Raw genomic sequence first — 19,887 nt, 5'->3', positions numbered from 1 at the left:
CCTATGAGTGAGAACATGTGGTGTTTAGTTTTTTGTCCTTGCGATAGTTTGCTGAGAATGATGGTTTCCAGTTTCATCCATGTCCCTACAAAGGACATGAACTCATCATTTTTTATGGCTGCATAGTATTCCATGGTGTATATGTGCCACATTTTCTTAATCCAGTCTATCATCGTTGGACACTTGGGTTGGTTCCAAGTCTTTGCTATTGTGAATGGTGCTGCTATAAACATACGACACAGCATCAATTTTTGTGGCAGTGACATATATGACAAAAGCTGTAGGGTTTTGTTTTTTTTTTTTTTACTAGGAAGAAGGTTCTGACGTGCACTGCAATGAATTTGAAAAATAACTGACATAACAGACTACTGATGCACTGAATTACAAGAGCCCAGAGCAGTTTTTGGACAGTTCGATAACTGATTTAATTGTGAAGTCATCCACCTTTAGTTGAACAGAAAATGCTGGCCAGAAGACATTTTGTTCCCTTTATTCACAAAGAATACCCTGCATAACCAGGCGTAGTGGCTCATGCCTGTAATCCCAGCACTTTGAGAGGCTGAGGCAGACAGATCACCTAAGGTCAGGAGTTCGAGACCAGCCTGGCTAACATGGTGAAACCCCGTCTCTACTAAAAATACAAAAATCAGCCAGGCCTTGTGGTATACACCTGTAATCCTAGCTAACTGGGTCCCTGAGGCATGAGAATCATTTGAACCCAGGAGGTAGAGGCTGCAGCGAGCCAAGATCATGCCACTGCACTCCAGCCTGGGCAACAGAGAGAGACTCTGTCTCAAAAACAAACAAAAAAACAAAGAATACCCTGTATCAAAATGTGACAGTAACCCTAACAGCTTTGACTCTCATATTGAAATCCATCTGCTTGACCATGGTTAAAAATAACAAAATAATCATGATAGTTATGATTATGGCTCCCTGAAAGATTTCACAACTGGCTGCTCAACTGTGATTTTTTTTTCTTAATTTTGGAGCTAATATGACTTTCTAAGGAAATCACTGAAAATAAAAACGTCATTATGCAACACTTCTTGCCTATGTTTTCACCTTGAAGCGACGTTTCTTTAATAAAGAATCGAGACACAGACCCAAACATGAATGAATATGCATTCATTAATTCACTCCTTCATTCACTGTTTTGAAAAGGTAATTCAAACTAGGCCAGAGACATGTAATAACATCTTTGAAAAGACAGGCTGGGCACCCATGGCTCACTCCTGTAATCCTAGTACTTTGGGAGGTCGAGGTGGGTCAATTGCTTGAGCCCAGGAGTTCAAGACCAGCCTGAGCAACATGGCAAAAACCCGCCTCTACTAAAAATACAAAAATTAACCGGGCATGTTGGTGCATGACTGTAGTCCCAGGGAAGGCTGAGGTGGGAGGATCATTTGAACCTGGGAGGCAGAGGCTACAGTGAGCTGAGACTGCACCACTGCACTCCATCCAGGGCAGCAGAGCAAGACCCTGTCTCAAAAAAAAAGAAAAAGAAAAAAAAAGACACAGTGCTGAATAAGGTCTTCTTTCAGTTAACAGTTTGAAAATTATGCTGGTTTGGGATATAAACAAAAAGTTAATTTTAATGTAACAAATTATCAACATAATCTAAATTAACTTATACAAATATTTTATGAATAGGAAAGGTTTTAAAAGAAGTCAGCTAGTCAGTAACTGAGGGAAAAATGACCTCGTTCTGATTTATCTCACGGTGGAACAGGGAGCAACAAAAAGACTACATAAACAGTTAATTAACTGTCCCTCGGTAAACTTGTTCCCAAAAAATGTCAATGATGCCCTTGAAATTAGGCACTATTGATCTGGAACTTCAGTGTGTCCTGGATTTCAAATCAACATTTATCCATTAAGGCCAGATGACCTTAATTTTTATTTTATTTTATTTATTTATTTTTGAGATGGAGTTTTGCTCTTGTCGCCCAGGCTGGAGTGCAATAATGAGATCTCGGTTCACTGCAACCTCTGCCTCCTGGGTTCAAGCGATTCTCCAGCCTCAGCCTCCCAAGTAGCTGGGATTACAGGTGCCCACCACCACACCCAGCAATTTTTTTGTATTTTTAGTAGAAATGGGGTTTCACCATGTTAGCCAGGCTGGTCTCAAACTCCTGACTTCAGGTGATCTGCCTGCCTCAGCCTCCTAAAGTGCTTGGATTACAGGCGTGAGCCACCAAACCTGGCTGACCTTAATTTTTAAAGTTGCTCTTGGAAATATGACAGTTGTTGGTCAAAAGGAATTTAACCAAAAACTGATCCTACCTTTCTCAATAACTCAAACATCTTTTAAGTATTCTGTGTTTTCCTACACCATATCTGCCTCATAAACGTGGACTGAGAAAGAGAAATATTGGTTTAAATTAAGTATGTAAAATTACTGCTATTACTCAAACTGTGAATCAAATTTAGAGTTTTGGTATATTCAAGTCCCTAAACTAGGACTAGTTTCTTGGAAAGAAAGTGTAAATCTGAATTTGGCACATAAGGATAACATCCTAAAGATACTCTTCTTTACTTAACTGTCTGGCTTTTGCAGCCCCATCTTTTGGTATTACAAATGCAGTTGGAACACAAGGAACACTACAGTGAGTTCACATTAGCCCACAGAAACTCCACTCCACAGCTCTATCCTACTGAAAAGTACACTAGAAAACACAGTATGTTTCATGTACTCCCCATAGAACATAAATAGAAAAGACTTGTTCACCATCATTGCAGAGCCATTTGCAATTTCTGTGTCTTAAGCCAAAATACAAACCAAAATTAAAATGTTGTCTTTCCAATAAAGCAAATTTCCTCTCTCAAAGAGCCTGCTCTTTTTCCACCCTATTCAATTTTTTCAGGAACTAAGAACAATACAGACCCCCGTATGTCATCAACAGCACAACCAAACTCTTCTTTCTAGTTCTGAAACCTAATGGTCATTTGGCTAGAAAGATAGAGAACCCCATCTATAGTCCTCTATCCCATTTCCTGACTTGGGTTTACTAGGCGTACTGTTGTGGCTTCTTTCTTTCTCCATCTCCTGGAAATGCCTTTTCCTTCAGGGGCCTGGGATATGGATTTTGACTTACAATGAAGTCCACCCCCATTTCCTCCAGACCTGGCAACAGGAGGATCCTCACTGCTGAGGAGGAACTTCGGTGAAAGAAAGGGGAAACTTGACTCAGGAGTCTCAGCGCTTACTTTTTTTTTTTTTTTTTTTTTTTTTTTTTTTTTTTTTCCTTCCTGCTCCAGAAGAGAGCCTTAAAGCACTGATGAGAGGGTCCTGAATCAGCGTATGGAGTCAATTTCCCCGCCCCCTCGAGAAAGTCAATCACACCCAGTTAGCGACCTGGGCACACAAAATCTCCACATAGGAAAAAGACAGGGTTTGAAATAAGAAATAAACAGAAATCAGAATTCTATTCTTTCACTTCTTAAAAGTATCTTTTTCCTCCCGACAGGCAATTGCCTTCTCAAAATACCAAACTTGGACTTTGAAATCAAGTTCTCTTTCTATTGCTCTCCGCAGTTCTTACTGAAAGCAAGGATTTGTTTTGGTCCCACAGGTTGAAAAATTCACGTCCCTATAATTAAGAGTTTATATGCCACGCCTTCCACCGCATTTCCCTGTTAAGACTCCCTTCTCTAAGAAAGATCCCTGAAAACACAACTACCAGCCTGCCCCTCAAGCAGCCACAGGAAACAGATCTGAAGATTCTCAGCAGCCATCCTAACCCCTCCAGATATAAAGTTGGCAGCTGAAGGGATTTCTCGGTTAAAATGAGTGAATACTAGTTGCAGTTTTAGAAGTGTGCCCCCAAGAGACCAGTTTTCCCACAAGCTCATAATTAATAAACACCCCAAGTGAATTTCTCACATCCTGACTGGATTACACAAAAGGATATTTTACATTGATATAAAAGAATAACATTGATTTTCTTTTAATATATAATAGGCCACAAGGAAACAAAAAAATACAAAACTTTTTTTTCTTTTCAACGAGCATAATTTTTGAGTCGATGATCCGTAATTTTTTGTGGCATTTTTAAATGCCCCAGTACACACAGACAGAGAGACACACACGCCCCTCTGGTTGGGGTTCTCAGGTATTACTGGGAGCCTAGGGTGTGGGGGTCTAAGGATACAGACAAGACCTAAACGTCCAATCCTGGAGTATTCTTCACGTACAAGCTCGGTCGGAGCCCCAAGAGTTAAGCCCTACCCCTGCCCTCTCACCACCCCCAAAAAGTGCCCGTTCCCATTGGGAAACAGGAGTGAGTTGCACAAGGAAATCGACCCGGGGAAGAGGAGGAGCAGCTGCAACAGCCAGCTGCAGCCACACAACGGTGCCACTTCCCTCCCGTCTCGGAGTGGAGTAAAACGCCCTTACCTGGGGGGGTGGAGAGCCACCGGCACTAGTTCCAAAAGTTCTGGTCCACCTCCTCTCGGAGTTCAAAGCCCCAGCACTCCGGCCCGGCCTCCGGCTCGCAGCACACGAGTCCTTCCCCGTCCCTTCCCCACCCTGCCTGCACTACACCATGTCAGGAATCCGGGCAGGCACCGAGCTGGGAGCTGACATCACTCCCAGTTCCAGGTACCTCCCCCTCCCACTGCCGCCCTTCTCTCCTCCCTCCCTGCAGGAATCAGCCAAAGAGAGTCAGCAGTGGGGCAGGGCCGGAGGCGCCTGCGCGCCCGCTGATTGGAGCCGGGGAACGTCACTCAGAGGAGTCCACTAATTTTATACATTCCTCGCTGAGCCAGACTAGGACTGGAAGTGGGTGGATGGAAGAAAATGCTGCCCTTCCTGCTATCTCTAAGGACCGGAGATAATCCGATGGGGAAGAACCTGGCGGGTCGAGTTTTAAACTTTTCTTGTTGTAGTTACTGAGATTCCAGATCAGAAACGAAACTAACCCACGCGAACCCCCTTTTTAAGCAGAAACAATTGCCTCGGTGTCTCAGGCACACGGGCATGTACAAGCCCGGCGGCGCGTGGTGTAGAAAATGGCTAGCTTTAAGCCATGCAAATAAAGGAAAACGTCAGCTCACCCTTCTGCCCTTTTATCCTGGGACTGCTGGGTGTTCCCTTAGACGGGGAATGTAGAACTTCAAAAGCACTTCAAAAAGATTTGGAAGATACTCCTGAAAACGGTGACCGAGCTTTGAATTGTTAAGTGGTGGTGTTATCAGCCATGTGGCTGCTTTTGCTTTTAGCGATGAAAATCACACCACACAAGCTTCTCGGGCAAGTAAAATTGAATCTCTGAAGCAAGAAAAATGTTTTTACACGTTTAAAGACCTTAAGGCTGCTGTTTTAATGCACACACTGAAAAGGGTGGAGGAAGGAGGGACCTCACAATTGAGTTCCACAAACCACATGAGAATAATTACTGTTGAATGGAACCAGTTGTAGCGGCTGAGCTATCAATTAAGAATTAACTAACGTTTATCCTTGACAGATATCATGCGGTATAATCCCCTTGGCTGACAGAAGAGAAAGGTTCTCAGAAGATGGTTCTTTCAAGGCAGATGCTGCTTAGAGGCAGAACTGAATGGTGAAAAGCAGCTTTATTTGTATGAGATATAGGTAGCATATAACACATCATCTTCTAAAAATATAGTGAATTAATAACTTTCTTTTTTTTTTTTTTTCTTTTTTTAAACAGCTCACTCTGCCACCCAGGCTGGAGTGCAGTGGCATGATCTGGCTCACTGCAACCTCCTCCTCCCGGGTTCAAGTGATTCTACTGCCTCAGCCTCCAAGTAGCTGAGACTACAGGCGCCCACCACCACAGCCGGCTAATTTTTGTATTTTCAGTAGAGACGGGGTTTCCGCCATGTTGGCCAGGCTGGTCTCGAAATCCTGACCTCAGGTGATCCGCCCTCTTCGGCCTCCCAAACTGCTGGGTTTACAGGCGTGAGCCACCGCGCCAGGCCTCATTGTTTTTTGATTGATGACATGCCATACATTTCACCGATCTGCCAAAAATTGTAGAGGGATGCAAAGAATCCAGCATTGTGTCTTGTTTAATCTTCCCAATCATCCTGTAAATTGAGTGTTACTAGCCCTATTTTAACATGAGGAATCAAAGGCTCAGCAAAGTTATGTAAGTAAATTTCTCCAGATCACCCAGAACTTGGATTGAAACCAAGGTCTATTTGACTCCAAAGCCATTGTTTTTCTTTCCATATCTCAAGTATTGAGTGTCCATAATTTATACTTTTTCAAACAGTAGAATGCTGCAAGAAATCCACAGGCTTGGGCCACTGCTCTCACAGACCTACTTTATATCATTACCATCTTGTTGCTTGTCAGACCTGCATTATTCCAAACTCCTGACTTGAATTTCTGACTCCAGTTTCCCCCAGTTCTAATTCTTTCTCTGTACCACTACCAGATGAGTTTTCTAAAATGTTTGGTTTTGTCATCAACATCTTCCCCTCTAAATCAGGTGCCCCTTTCCCTGCAATTGTTATCTAGCCATTTAAAACTCTCCCTTATCCGGCTTCTCCTTACCTTTCCCAGCTCATCTCCCACTTCGCTCCCAGGAAACCCTCTCTGTAGTCAGACAGGTCTACTCACAGATCCCTGCTTCATTCTCACCTTTCAGCCTAACCGGAATCCCCACTACTCTGTGTGTTAAGTCCCACCCTTCTCTCAAAGCCTAATTAAATTAAAGTCCTCGTCCTCTGCCAAGACTTAGCTGTGTGTTACAGCGGACAGAAAAAAGGACTCAAGGTTCTTGGCCTGGCTCTGCCACTTACCTATTGGGTAACTTTGGGCAAGTCACTGAAACATCCATCCCTAATCTCAGTTACCTCCTCTTTAAAATAGGGCTGACAATACTTATGTTAAAGGTTGTTATAAGGATTGAGATTGGGTAGATGTGTAAACATGTGGTTATACATGTCCAGTTAAATGCCTTTCCTGCCTTCCCAAACTCTGAAGAGCAAGCATCTTGCTTATAGGACCTCTTTATATTCATTATACCCAATTCAAGGAAAAGGCTCAATAAAAATACGGGGCATGAGAAAATAGATCATTGTATCATTTCTATTCTCTTCCATTCTTTAAATGCAGTCTATCCCCAAATAATCTCTCAGACAAAAACTTTAACTGTTTCTTCTTGTTCTTTTTTTCCTCTCTCTTTCTTTTCATGCTTTGGCCGGAGTCCTTCTGTTCTCCCACACCCCTACCCACTGTTCATTCAACACCCTTAACTCCCTCAGATCACTTCTGGACCAACTACTTCACCTCTCTCTTAGCTACTGACCCTTCCCTGTCCCACAGTCAGGGACACAACTTGTCCATCAGTGTCTGTTGCCTGTCTTGCTCCCAGACGCCTTCAAACAGAGGCTGGGTGGCTACCAGCCATTCCTCCAGCCCTAGTCAGGACGGCTGCATCCAGGCTCACATTTTTCCAAAACTACAGCCAGCCACAGGAGATGGGGGAGGGAATGTCCCACCCCCACAGAGATGGCAGGATAGAAAAACAGGAAGTCGCCTCCCATCCTTTCTGCAGCTGGAGTGATAACAGCTGCCATCCAGAATCCAGAAAACAAAAGACTCAAAGGGAAGGCTGAAAACAGGCCAGGTCTGGAGCAGTAACATTCAAGCTAGAGGTTACAGAGTGGGTGAGGAAGGAACCAATGGTTCAGATTTCAGCCTCCTTCCACCTCTCTTTAACCAGAGTTACAGCTCCTTTATCTGCTCTACATTTAGGCTTCACCATGATACTTCATTTTTTGAAGACAGTGTAACCCTTAAATAAACATACTGAAATCACTGGCCTCTGGGTATCTTGGGGAAACTCCAAAAAAATCAGGATAGTGCAGCAGAAGCAAGACAGGATGCCTGATGAGCAGGTAGCCAGAACTTACTCACTATCCTGGCTCCTGGCTGGCTTAGTGCAAATGATCATTTATGATTCCTATGGTTTCAACGCTAATTTACTCTGTAGGTCTAGATATTTTCTGCCTAGTTATTCCTACGACCAGCCTAACCTTTGGCCAAAGAGTATCACTATTGCGGGGTAGCGAGCAAGAGACACTGCAGAGCAAGAGAACACCTGCTCAATTAGAACTTGAAATGGATCCTAAAAGTCATTTGATGCAACCACTATTAAAATGCAAGAAACCCTTCTTCAGCTTTCCTTACAGGTAGCTTCCAGCCCCTGCTTGAACTTAACTGGCAACCAGTAACACACAAAATAAGCAAGCAGCCCACCATTAAAGATCTTTCTCATATCCATCTGGATCCTGCTTTACTGACTTTCTCCCCAAAGACATCTGTCTTGTGTCTCATTTAATCCTCGCAAACATCCTGCAAGGTAAGTGTTATTAGCACCATTTTGACATGAGGAATCAAAGACTCTCCAGGGTTATACAAGTAAATTGCTCCAGATCGCCAAGAACTGGGATTGAAACCAAGGTCTATTTGACTCCAAACCTATTTTGTCTTTCTGTGTCTAAAGCATTGATTGTCCACAATTTACACTCTCACTTCTGCCCTTTGCAGTAACAGAACAAGCTGACTCTTTCCGTTACACCATCCCCAAATCTGAGGAGGCATGAGGACACCTCCCCTTCTTTGGATGCAGATACCAGAAAAAGCTCACTCTACTCATCAAGTCCACGTCATTTGCCTGTCTGGTCTTTATAGGTTTCCAGGTGCAGCTCTCTAAAGCACAACCGTGATCACTCCTGACTCTAAACACTTAAATGAGTCTCCCTTTACCAAGGAAGAAAACTCATCAAACTTTCTTGACTGGTATCCGAAAGCCTTCACATCCTTGCCCCCAACTTACCTTTCTGAACTTATTTTCCACTCTTCTTCATGTGCCCACACTGCATGCACAGCATGACTTTGCACCCATATTTCCTAATACATCCTCACTGTGATTTTTGCCTGTTTCTGCAAAAATCTACCTCACAGTGTTGTTGCAAGGATCTGACAAGATGTCATATGCAAGATGACAGAGCACCTTGCCTGACACATCATAGGTGATAAGCAAACATATTTTCCTTTTTCCTACGACATAAAACAATTGTACTATTATTTTTATAGGTGCCTTATGTTCCTTTCTGGCTCCAAGTTTCTTACAGTCCTCAAGAATAGAATGCTAATTTATTTCATCTTTACATCCTTTGTAGGATCTAGAACCATGTTTTGTCCCATAGACATTGATTAAATATTCACTGAATGAATAAGTGAACGAATGCTGTCTTTTGCCTGAAACTCATCACCTGCTATGGTCTGGGTCTTCAGAAGTTCAGGAATAAATTGACCAGACAGATCACAAAGGATCTGGGTGCCTCCAGTTGTTGTAATCCCAGTCACACTGCCAAACACAGAGTGGGTTAAACACATGGTATAAATCATGAACCCAAATCCAAATCAAACAAGCTTAGCTTCAGAATTCCTTCTAAAGGAAATTACTGTTTATTCTGTCTGATCCTAAGCATGGCATTGGTGATAATCCAGACATTATTTTAATATCCTTTCATTGAATACTAAGCCACTACCTAGCTATCACCATTGACATCATTTCTGAATCCACCCCTCCTCCCCGTTCCCTTCTTGCCCATAGAGACAAGTTAGAAATAGGCACAATATCTTGCTCCAAGTGGGGAGTCTTATTTTAATCACTTTTTCCTTGGCAACCCAATTGTGCTGGTTATTCTCTGGTTACTCACCAGATACATCTAAAAATCTAGTTACATTCAACTTACTCGTTTTATTAGTCTATTTATAAGTTGAAAAAAATTTAATTAAAAATAAGGATAATTGGTTTTAATGGTCTTTGATTAATGTTCAATGAATGACTAAATTAAACAAATTAAATTCCCTTAAACAATTAACCTCATTACAAACTTCCTTAATTGAATCTCCTAAAAAGTATGTCTGGTTTCTGTATTCTGAGAGAGGCCTCAACAAGATAGGGAGCCAGCCTTTTCAATACACAGGAGCAATTCCTGTTTTTCATTGAATGTAGGTGATCTGCGTAATGTTTGCCCCAAGCAGCCCAAGCCTTTCTACAGCTGTCAAACCTTTGGGTGGGAGAGCCCCGCCATCCTTCCTATCGACGTGCACTGTGGATAGGCCTCTTCAAAGTCTTAGGAACACGCCCAGCAACAACAGAGCATTACTCAAAACCAGTAAGTCCCCCCTTGATTTCCACCTGCCACAATATTAAATAGGGCTCAGTTTTAAAATAATATGTCATGGCTCACTACTGATCAAAATTTACCCAACTTGACATTCCCTGGACCAGTGCCATATATACAATTCCCAGGCTTCAGACTGATCCGTTAATTTCTACTTCATTCACCTGTCACCTAGACAATCATTAATTTATTGTCTCTTCAGTCTTTCCTAATATTTAACTAGAATTCTTTTACTTGACTAGAACTTACATTTTAAAATGGCAGGTTAACTTTAACCCAGACACTTCTGTCAAAGAAGACTAAGAGAAATAAATTTTAGCTAAAAACAATGTAAGATGATGATGGAAAAATTGGCTTAAACAAATGCTTTCATTGAAGAAATTTTCCTGGCACGTTGAAACAAGTTGCTGATAAACCTTCAGGATATAGCATCTATCTCCCAAGTCCCATAAAAATTAGATTCTCTGCTACTTTCCCTTGCTCTTCCAGAGTCTATCTTCAGAAATTCCTTTCCACTGAAGGATGCTGACTGTGCAACATCTGAATTGCCAGATAATCAGTACTGTGGTTTGTTAAACTAGCCGGGGTATTAAGGAAGCAATGGGAAAGTATCCCAAATATCACTTTAGTGTGTCTGTCTTTTTTTTGTTGTTTCTTTGAGACAGTGTCTCGCACTGTCACCTGGGCTAGAGTGCAGTGACATGATCTCGGCTCACTGCAACCTCCGCCTCCCAGGTTCAAGCAATTCTCCTGCCTCAGCCTTCCGAGTAGTTGGGGTTACAGGCACCCACCACCACGCCCAGCTAATTTTTAGTATTTTTGGTAGAGATGGGTGTCACCATGTTGGTCAGACTGGTCTCGAACTCCAGACCTCGTGATTTGCCCACCTCGGCCTCCCAAAGTGCTGGGATTACAGGCATGAGCCACTGTGCCCAGCCAGTATGTCCGTCTTTTAAAGGCTTTAAACCTCTTAATCTTATTTCACTTTAATTTCCGTTTGATCCTATATGGCTTGAATTCTGAATTATACATAATGTAATAGCCATATTAGTGCCTTTTACATTCATTTCTGAAAAGAGGTCATCACCCATTTCTGAATAAAAGAAAGTGTAAGAAATAGCACCTCTTCTTTGGTAAAATTATGTTAAGTGCGTGCTCTGAGTTGTAAGACCCAGCATCATTTGACAATTTCGAACTTCAGTTTCTTCATCTGTGATTGGGATGTCATTAATGCAAACAAACTAAAAAAGGGTGTTCCATGAAACTCTGATGCTGCTAACTCCACAACTTCCTTCTGAGAGTCTGAAATGGCTCTCTATACCCAGGATTCCTCAGCGACCTTCCTACCACCCTTCAATAGCACTGATCGAAGCATGGATTCCCACCTGAATGAAGACAGCCAGGTATAAACTTGTCAATGGCCTGGGGCAAACAGGCACAGGAACTGTTCAGCAGAGATCTATACTGAACACCCACTAACTGGGCCATGTATATCTTCCCTCAAGACATTTAATATGACACATTGAATACGTCTAGAAAACCAGACCATGGAGTAGATTAGAAGCAAGGAGGCACATGGAATAAAGGTCATAAACAGAATGAATAAAGGTCATGCACAGAATAGTAAGTAGAAGCATGAGGTCTAGAAGATGAAATCAGAAGAAAATAGACAGGAGCTGAAGTAAAACATAAAGCAGAAAAGGGTAGTATGTGCTGAGAGTCACACCTAGAAAAAGCAGTAGTCAGGAGCCATGAGGCGGTGGATGCCACAGGGGTGATGGACACTAGCTACTGAAGGAATCAAAAATAGGACAGCAATAATTAAAATGGTAATGATGATAGTGAACACATGCCGATTTTTGTGCATCAGGTACTACAGGTTGAGCATTTCTAATCTGAAAATCTGAAATTCAAAATGCTCCAAAATCTGAAATTTTGAGTGCTAACATGACGCTCAAAGGAAATGTCCATTGGAGCAATTTGGATTTCAGATTTGTAGATTAGGGATGCTGGCAAGTTACTTACAGGAACCTGTAAGTAAAATCCAAATATTCCAAAATCTGAAAAAAGAAAAAAAAAAATTGAAATCCTAAACACTTCTGGTCCCAAGCAGTTCAGATAAGGGAGACTCGAACTGTATTTTAAATGCCTTTAAATATATTACCTTCAACCCTGTTTCCACTTTGCAGATGAGAAAACCAAGCCACAGAGAGCTTAAGTAACTTGCCCATGGTCACATAACTAGGAAGTAGCATAATACAACCGAGTTTGGCAGTAGAGTCTGTGCTGAGAGAGAAGCTCAGCTGTAAGAGTAATAGACTAGTAGATTCACTCTTGAATCCTGGACTGTGCTCCAGTTCTCATGGGGCTTGACGGTTCAGTGGTTTTCCTGCATTTCCTTCCTTCCTCAGGTAGTCTCACACTAAATTTCTATCACCTGAGGTAATCTGAATACTTTTAATGCCTTACTACTTAAAAGCGCTTAAGGAATGCTATGACTTTAAACGAGATAATAAATGTGAGAGCATTTTACCTTCCCTGAAAAAAATAAGAGCAGACAAAGTGAAGTGTTTTTATTCTGAAATGAGGTGAAAGTTCTTAATATGTAATCTGGTGATCAAGATCAAGTTTGTCTCTAAATCATGTTACACTGTGACATTAGGTCAACCTCAGTCTGTCTTGGTGGTATATTTTTGTCACACATTGTGGGAATTTTAGAATGTATTAGTTTACAACATACAATTATCATTGCATATTAATTAAATATCATTATATTAATTACATGGCCCTGTTCTGCTTCATTCCTTCCCTAAGCTCAGAACTTTACAAACCAGTTCCCTAAGCAACTAGCATGAAGAAGCTATGATTACAGGGGCAATGAACGAAGGGCCAAAAGAAAAGAAGCTTGAATATTGTTTTATCTTTCTACGGTCTCTCGTATCAGCAGCCAGCTCACTTAGGGTCTTAAAGGAGTTTAGATTTATTTATTTTAACTATAATGAGAACAGAGTCAGGACATAGCATATCTCATGTTACTAAAATCAAAACAACAACAACAAAAAAAACAACAGGCCAGGCACGGTGGCTCACGCCTGTAATCCCAGCACTTTGGGAAGCCAAGGTGTGCAGATCACGAGGTCAGTAGTTTGAGACTGGCCTGACCAGCCTGACCAACATGGTGAAACCCTGTCTCTACTAAAAATACAAAAATTAGCCGGGCACGCCTGTAATCCCAGCTACTCAGGAGGCTGAAACAGAAGAATTGCTTGAAACCAGGAAGCGGAGGTTGCAGTGAACTGAGATCATGCCATTGCATTCCAGCCTGGGCAACAGAGTGAGACTCCATCTCAAAACAAACAGACAAAACAAAAAACTTCCCTCAATCAACCCTATTTCACTTTTATTGAGTTACATTTATGAGAGTAACCAGTAGTATAAGGAAAGATGCTGCTTCTTATAGGACTGGTTTATAAAAGTTCTGAGCTTTCCTATCAAAAGGGCAATCAATGGATATCGTGACTTAGTGATTCCATCTGTTACCCACACAACAGGTAGATTTGGTCACTGGGCAGGTGTTAACCCGATGACCACAACCAAGGAGGATTTAACAAGGGGGATTTTAAAAATTAATGTAACACATAAGGAGATCAGGACTGGTTCCCAAAGCATGTCTCTCTTAGCTGGGGGCTGAGCCAGGTTTTATAACCATAGGGTAATGAGGTGTGATCTGATTGGATCTTGCAATGAGGTAATGTCGGGAGACATGATCTGACTGCATCCTGCCATGGGGACACCGGAACTCGATTTGATTGGATCCTGCATCCGGCCATGAGGTGTCCACTTGTTAATTCAGTCTCCAATCTTCCTTCTGAGCATTTAAGTTCCCCCGTTGTTGCACATTTAGTTCATCTGGGCATGCTCTGGTTACATGACCTGACATCTGTTGAGACAGAAAAACAGCTCACAGCTTTGTTACATAAAAGTTGAACCCGATTGTTCTGGGGTGGCTACACATCATCATGTTAAGAAGGAAAAGATTTGGACCCTAGATTCAGCCCCCTTTGGGAGAGGTTGAATTGCAAAGAAGAACCGCTAAGATTTCTTCTGTTCACTATGCTATGAAATCCACCAAAATACCAGCAGAAGATTCAGTTAGAACTTTGTCTTATACTAAAAATTATTGCCATATAATATTATTGTTTGAAAAAGCTTTCGTGTTGGAGGTTTTATTCTAATTCATTCAACCTCCTGGCGTCTAAATTATTTTAGAAGATAATAAATATGTCAAATAAAATAATTGCCTCCTTTCAAAATGTCACTCAGAATCCTCTGGCTTTCTTTACCTTCTAATGTGGATTAATCTTATAAGGATCAGCTTTATTTATTCTGTCCTATTTTAGACATCAGGGTTGTGTTCAGTTGACTTCTAAAGCTTTATTTATTTATAGAATAAAAGAGTCATATGTGTGGAAATAATAACACTTTTGTCAGAAAGTCAGGCAACCACACGGAGGCTCTGGAGTCCAAATGCCGCTTGCAGTGGAGCATACTTCCTGGGTAGCAGGCAAGAGAGAAGGAGGAGAAGAAAGGAGTCACTTGCCCTGAAGCAGAGACCCTCAGACTATAAACAAGCAAATCATCAAACAATCTGCATTATTCACCCCAGCAGACTCTCTCAGCTTTAAAATATCCATGCTCTCTCCTCCCCATCTCCACTCTCTCTTCCCACTAATAGCTCATTGACCATAAACGGAGAAAAAAAAAAAAAAAGCTATTCTTTCTTGTGATCCTGGAACTCAACCCAGGCATGACAATTAATGTCAAACTTCGAACACCTTTCTGGGTTGCCCTTTCATGTACTCTGAAAGCTTAGTCCTAGAATCTGATTTAATTTCCCAACAGCCCTAAAAGTAAGTGCAATTATTACCCCCACTTTCCAGATGACAAAACTGAGGCCTAGAACAAGAATCGGCTCCATGGGTGGGTAACATGTGCAGTTGCACAGGGCTGCTTAGAGTGGTCCCCATACTTGGTTTAATGCTTGACTGTTGCTGTCTTGAAATTCTTAGTAACTTTTTAACAAGGGTCCCCACATTTTCATTTACGCTGGACCCTGAAAATTATGTCACTTATCCTGCCTAGAAGGGTTAAGTAACTTTCCTCGGGTCCCTGGATTTGTCTGCTTGGGTTGCCATAACAAAGTCCCACAGGTCAGGTGCCATAAACAACAGAAATATATATTCTCACAGCTCTGAAGGCCAGCAGGCCAAGATCAGTGTCAACGCAGGTGGCACCTTCTTCTGAAGCCTCTCTTCTTGTCTAGTAGATGGCTACCTTCTCTCTGTCACTTCACATGGTCTTTGGGATGAAGGCTCACCCTCATGACCTCATTTTAAATTAATTACCTCTTTAGTTATCATTTCTTAATTCTATTTGTAATAAAAATGGAAAACTAACAAAAATAAAGAATAAAAAAAAACTTAAGTCAGTGTAGCTAGTATGTCGTAGGACTGGTTTGTCTACCTTGAAAGTTAATGTAATTTCACTACATCAGAAATTTCTTTAGAAAAATATGAGAAAGGTACAGTTTCAAACTTAATAACTTTAATGAAACTGTATCAGAATGTCTCCAACAGTAGCAGAAAAAAATCAGAATATTTTATCTTTTAGTGGACAATTATCTAGGCAAGTCTAACACACTGTTTAAGTCTAAAGACTGAAATATATATGATACATACATATCTTAAATTATATATGTCTTTATCTTCATTCATTATTTCCCCTAAATCATTGTATGGCTTTTTGGAGACATTATGAATTAGATTATTCAGGTGCTCAGCCAACTTTCTCACAGTGTTTCTGTTTATGTAGCATTTGGATGGATATATTATCACCATACTTTCTTCCTAATGTCTTATGATAACTTAGTCTAGGTTGTGGGTTTTATGCTGGCATGAAATTCAGATATTATAAATCTGAGCTATTCACTCAGTGACCTTAATGTGGAGGCAAAGATGCTGACTGATCACTTGTGTAATGATCTACTGCATTCATTCTCCATGATCCATTTGTTTCACTCCTAAAACCAAAATCTTTTTTTTAAAAAAGGAATCATTTGACACTAGCCAATGTTGAATTTCAGCATTGCAGTTTTCTGTAACTTGAGAGCGTATAAAATATACAATGAAGCGTTATTAAAAATAAATCAAACATCTTAAAAATAAAAATAAAAAATAAAAAAATTAAATTAATTACCTCTTTAAAGACCCTATCTCCAAATACATTCATATACCAGGGGTTAGGACTTCCACATATGAATTTGGCAGTGACAGAATTCTGCTCATAACCCACAGCCACTAAGTGGAAGAACCAGTACGCTTTTTTCCCTTCACTATGCTCTATTTGTCTTCATGAAATACCAGTGTGCGTATGTAAGAGCAGCTCTTCTTATCACTGGTTGGAGAAGCAGAGGCACAGAAAGGTCACTACTTGCTATTGTGAACAAAATGGCAATATAGAGAATACGTTAGTGACAGTCCTGGGACTAAATCTCAGCTCGCTTGACGCTAAATCTACTGCTAGGCCAGTATTGCTTTTCACAACCTACACACACAGACATGGATGCCAGAAAAAACTGTCTCTCTGCAATTATATGTTCTTGGGCTGTCTGCCTTTGGTAGATTTCAAAATAGCACAGTTGATTCTGTTTCCAGCCAGGAAAAAAAAACATCATTACTCTTCTACTCACAAGCATACAAAGACACCTCTGAGGAATGAATCCAGCCTACTGTATCCTAGCCTCTTTATCTCCTTCTTGGCTGGCTCCAAGTATGACCAGTGAGCAGGGAGAAGAAAGTTTGCTGAGATAACCAAGGCTTAAGGTAACTCATTTAAATGATAAAACAGGAAACTCACTTCCAGTTTGGACCTGGATTGCATTTTAATGTGAACAGATCTGGAATCTGGAACTGAAGACTTGGAATCTTACAATTATATTAAGTGACAAGGAAGGGAAGGAAGGAATTTCTTTCAAAGAGTTCTTGGGTGACAGCTGAGCAGGGAGAAGCATTTGTTATGCTGTGGCTTTTGAGTACTGTGGAGGGCAAAGGGTGGCAGATCAGGGAGAGAGTATCCTGATCCTAGTCCTGGCTCTGGCACAAACGTTGAGCAACTGACTTTACCTCTCCAAACCTTAGTTTCTTTTCTGCAACATGACGCTTTCAAGTCCTATTTTATCTCTCAAGTTTGGTGCGACCAGTGGGGTGTAGTAAGTGTTCTTTGTACAAACAGGAGAGCATGACATACAATTTTTCATTTAAATTCAGTTCCCAGTTATTGTAATGTGATATTTTATAATACACTACTTTAAAATAATTTTCCCTTATGATGAAAACATTGTACATCAGTGGGGAAACCAGACAATACCTTGACCAGGTGATCAAAATTAACATCACCAATGAGGGGCAGATGGACTTTGTATACTTCCAGAGATGATCTCCTGAAAAGAATACAACACCACTTAGGTAACATTCTGGCCAAAAATGCATAGTCTGAATCTAATTCTGAATAAGCATCAAACAAACCCAAACTGATAGACATTCTGGAAAACAATTGGCCTACTGTTAGAACATGTCAAGGGCATGAAAGACAAAGAAAGGTTGAGAAAGTCATTCAGATAAAAGGACATTACAAAGACTTGACCAGATTCCTAATACAAGATCCTAAACTAGATCCTACGTGGAAAAGAATTTCTATAAAGACAGCATTGGGACAATTGACAAAATTAGAATGTAGGTGGTAGATTAAAGTAATGTATCAATGTTAAATTTCCTAAATTTTACAACCATTGATCTGTAAGAGAATATTTCTTGTTCTTAGGATATACACTTTCAAGTATTATAAAGAAAAGAGAATGACAACATAGCAAGACCCTGTATCCACAAAAAAAGAAAAGAAAAGAAAATTAGCCCGGTGTGGTGACCTGTAGTCCTAGCTACTCAGGAGGCTGAGGCAAGAGGATTGCTTGAGCCCAGGAGGTAGAAGCTGCAGGAGGTAGAAGCCATGATTGCACCACCGCACTCCAGCCCGGGTGACAGAGTGAGACCCTGTCTTTAAAAAAAGAGAAAAAGAGAGAGAGAGAATGATATATGCAGACTTTCAAATGACTCAGGAAAAATTATAGAGACAGGGAAATTAATGAGGCAAATTTGGTAAATGTTAAATATTGGTGAATCTACATAAAGTGTATATGGGAATTTCTCATTCTATTCTTGCGAATTTTCTGTTAATTGTAAGAACACTTTTTAATAAAAAGGCTTTTAAAAAGTTAAGCCTGACATGATGGCTCATGCTTGTAATTCTGGCGCTTTGGGAGGCCAACGCAGGTGGACCACTTAAGCCCAGGAGTTTGAGACCAGTCTGGGCAACATAGTGAGACCTCATCTCTAAAACAAATTTTAACAATGTGGCAAGCATGGTGACATGTGCCTGAGGTCCCAGCTACACAGGAGGCTGAGGTGGGAGGGATCGCTTGAGCCTGGGAGGCTGAGTTGGGAAGGATCACTTGAGCCTGAGAAGTCAAGGCTGCGATGAGACGTGATCATGCCACTGCACTCCAGCCTGGGCAACAGAGTGAGGCCCTGTCTCAAAATAAATAAATAAAGTTAAAACACGTTCACTGCATAAATTTTTCTGAAGAAGAAAAGTCACTTACAATCCTACCATCCAGAAGAGACTGTTCACTTTTTGTGTGTACTCGATTTCTCTAGAAGAATGAGTTCTTTGGTGGCAACTGAGCAGCATGACCATTTGTTGTGATTCAGCTCACAGGTACAGTGGAGGGGAAAAAGAGGCAGATCAATCCCAGTTATTTGTTTGTTGGGGCCTATAATCTAGTCTGATCAGGTGGTTCCCAGGAGGAAGTCAGCTGGGAGCTTCTGGGAAAATATTTTCTCCCATTCTTTCCTTCTGTTGCATAAAGATGTTTGGAGCCATGGCAGCCACCTTGGGACTATGATGGGAGAGCCAAGAGATGGAAGAAATGGTGACTCAGAGCAATGACACCATTGAGCTGCTCAACTAACCAACCCTGGAACCACCCTTACTGTGGATATTTTGCCACATGAGATAATAAGTGTCCTTATTCTTTAAGCCAATATAATTTAGGTATCCTGTTACAGATAAAAGCATCTCAACTGTTAAACCTCTACTTTTATAGAAGTTACTGCAACCACTTGCTTTGCTTGTTTATCAACACATGCAGCAAAAGCTCTTCCAAAGGAAAAAAAGTCATGAGACAAAATCGGATTTTTGAGCATATGGCAGTCTCACCAGCCAGAAGCTATTGGGACAGGCAGTGTGAGCTCCTACCCAGAAGGTGGGAAAGGAAGCCAACATAATGCTCTGGTATGGAGAGGCCTTCAGTACTACAAAAAGTAACTGGACTTTAGGCTTGAAGAGAGGATTCAATTTGGGGATGAAGTGGAGAAAGCAGAAAACGTTGTAGCCCCTGAAGTAGCTCACGTCCCAGCTGGGTGGAGAGTGGGGCCATTGGCCATTCCTTGCCTATGTCAATGACCTTTGCATCTGTGTTGCTTCTGGGAACAGTTGTCAATGGCAGAGATGAGGCCAGAGATGGCCAGGGTTGCAGGTGGTTTCCAACACCTGTAGCACTTGTGAAAGCTGCACTTGATATTGAATAAATGTTAGTTC

General features: G+C 41.3%; 1 protein-coding gene across 16 annotated transcripts in view; it reads right to left on the bottom strand.

Annotated features, from left to right (window-relative positions):
- Positions 1–4,624, bottom strand: part of LOC129483216 (liprin-beta-1) — a 179,389-nt gene extending 174,765 nt beyond the window's left edge. For 9 of the 16 annotated variants that reach the window (XM_063640301.1, XM_063640315.1, XM_055280280.2 and 6 more), the window contains exon 1: positions 4,400–4,624. The gene's annotated coding sequence lies outside the window, so the exon portion shown is untranslated. The remainder of the gene's footprint in view (positions 1–4,399) is intronic. The other 7 variants (XM_063640311.1, XM_063640313.1, XM_063640303.1 and 4 more) reach the window with 1 other exon arrangement.
- Between the last annotated feature and the right edge of the window lie 15,263 nt (positions 4,625–19,887).

The sequence above is a fragment of the Symphalangus syndactylus genome, chromosome 5 (genome assembly GCF_028878055.3).
Source record: "Symphalangus syndactylus isolate Jambi chromosome 5, NHGRI_mSymSyn1-v2.1_pri, whole genome shotgun sequence".
Classification (NCBI taxonomy): domain Eukaryota; kingdom Metazoa; phylum Chordata; class Mammalia; order Primates; family Hylobatidae; genus Symphalangus; species Symphalangus syndactylus.
This window is presented reverse-complemented; position numbering and strand designations above follow the sequence as displayed.